We start from the raw sequence: 2,822 nt of genomic DNA, 5'->3' as shown, positions 1-2,822 counted from the left end.
TCTGCAATGGAACCCTCGGGTCTAGCTCTGTTCCTAACATAGCCCTTGAAAGTGCCTAGCCGCCTTTCAATAGGGTACATCCAGCCATACTGTACTGGACCTCTAAGTAGTGCCCCATCAGGTAGATGAACATCCAAATGCACCATCACATCAAAGAAGGCTGGAGGATATATCTTCTCAAGGTCGCATAGGATAGTTGGTATCTTGTCTCTAAGACGCTCCAAAGCATCTATCCTGATATTCCAACTGCAGAGTTCCTCGAAGAATTGTCCCAACTCTACAACTGCTCTGTATAAGTCAGGGCGGCCCAGTCCTCTAAGGATAACAGGTAAAACCCTTTGAAGTAGGATGTGGCAGTCATGAGTTTTCAACCCTTGTACCTTGTTTCCATCTACACTGACTCTCCTTTCAGGGTTGGAAGCAAATCCATGTGGGAATCTCACACGTGACAGGACCTCGCAGAAGTCTTTTCTTTTTACCTTGTCCAAGACGTACACAACTGGTGCCATATCCCGTCGTTTACCTTCATCTTGCACCTGCAAATCCTTTCTGATACCCAGGTGTGTCAAATCAATTCTAGATTTTAAGGTATCTTTCGTCTTGCCTTCAATATTAAGAAGTGTGCCGATAATGCTGTCACATATATTTTTCTCGATGTGCATCACATCAAGATTATGCCGCAGATCCAAATCTTTCCAATACTCCAAGTCCCACAAAGTGGACCCGCGGGTAAACAATAACCTATCTTCTACCCTGCCACGCTTCCTTTTCCTGCTACCATTACCAGGATGGTTTCCTGGTGTAATATGCCTGACCTTCTCTAATTCCACTTGCAACTCATCGGCGGTGAGCCTCTTTGGCTCATCACGGTTTTCATGCTTTGCATTGAACACATGTCTTCGGTATTTTCTAGGATGCGGCTTGTCCTTGGCAAGGAAACGGTGGTGTCCAATGTAACAGATCTTGCTAAGTATTGCGTATGACAGCGGATTCCTGTCACAGCGAACACATGCACTGTAACCATGTGTCGTTTGCCCTGACATAGTGCCCAAAGCCGGATAATCATGGATGCACCAAATTATAACAACACGCAGAAAGAAATCAGCTGGTGGGCTGCTATATAGGTCTCGAGTGAGAACACCCTTCCATAGCTGTTGAAGTTCCTCCACAAGAGGCTCCATGAACAAATCAAAATCCTTTCCAGGACTTTTTGGACCTGAGATGAGCAAGGCCATCATGTAGTTTGATTCTTTGGTGCAGACATTTGGAGGCATGTTGTAAGGGATAACAAGCACTGGCCAAATGCTATATGTAGCGCTCTGGTGGCCAAATGGGTTAAATCCATCTGAAGCTAAGCCAAGTCTATTGTTTCTCGGGTCAGCAGCAAACTCTCTGTGTTTACCATTGAAGCTTTTCCACTCACTACCGTGAGATGGATGGCTCATTACATTCTGATCTCTGTACTCCTGGTTCCTAGAATGCCACGGTACATCCTCTCTTGTTTCAGCATCATGAAACAACCTCTACAATCTTGGTGTAATTGGAAAATGTCTCAGAACATTATGAGGAATCCTCTTCACAGCATTGCCATCTTTCCATCTTGATGATTTGCATTTTGGGCATTCACTTAAGTTGGCATAATCCTTCCAGAAGAGAACACAATTATTCTTACAAACATGGATCATATCATATCCAATTCCAACTGCACGAAGGAAATTCTTCATTTTACTGTAGGTGTGTGGCAGCTCAGACGCATCTGGGAAAGATTCGCGGAAAGCAGCCAACATCGCATCGAATGATTAGTTGGTCATCCGCTCAGATGTCTTCACCTGAAGAAAGGTGACCATAGCTGAGAATACTGACAGCTTATTTCCTGGGGTCACAGCAACGTTGCATTGTTCCAACATGCGGGCCCACCATTTTTCTTCTGTAGGTGAAAGTTCATGGAATGCACGAGCATTTCGTAGCATTGTTTCAATGTTGGTCAAACTCACTGGCTCCGCCACCACCACCTCCTCCTCCTCTTCCACCTGAGCATCAGGCAGATCAAGATGGTGATCTGCTGCTTCCATGTAGTCAATAACATTGACGTTCACAGCTTCACCATGATGACCCCACCTAGTATATGTGACCGACATCCCATACAAGTGTAGATGATTTTGCACAGTTGACTGGGGTCTTGTAACTGAATTCATACAACTGCTATACGGGCAGAGCACATCTGATTTCGAACCACTGTACTCAGCTCTGATAAAGTTCATGAAGTTTTCAACCCCCTCGACATATGCAGCGGAGAATCTTCGAGCAGAAGTTATCCAAGTCCTGTCCATTTGTTAGACATACAAATTAGTTCTTCTACTAGATATTACAGGAAAAACATATATGCTTTTTTATGAAGTCCAGAAAAAAATACCTAGGTCAATGTCTAAAGCTATGGCAAGATATTTGGACGAGCAGATCTAAGTAACGAAATATATGTAAAGCTAATTCAGCAAACATATTTGAGTGCCAAATTATGGCAGGCTGTTTCAGCAGTCAATGAGGCCAAGCACACAGCCATCGAACTATCGAAGGCCATCGCAGCAACAAAGATCGAGTATAAAACGGTCTAGAGCTATTTCAGCTAACAGATTGGCTACTAGACCATGGCAATCTACGTCACAATAAATATATGGTAGGATATTTTAGCAACTAATCGGCCTTGGCATGCCATCTCAGCTAAGCAGATTGAGTGCAGAACAGGGCAAGGAAGCTTCTTAAGCAGAGCATATTGACAGTAAACTACTTCAGCAAAGAGTGAGATTAACAGCGTCTATCAGCTA

The sequence above is a fragment of the Triticum urartu genome, chromosome 2A (genome assembly GCF_056163025.1).
Source record: "Triticum urartu cultivar PI428250 chromosome 2A, HENAU_Tu73, whole genome shotgun sequence".
Taxonomy (NCBI): Eukaryota; Viridiplantae; Streptophyta; class Magnoliopsida; order Poales; family Poaceae; genus Triticum; species Triticum urartu.
This window is presented reverse-complemented; position numbering follows the sequence as displayed.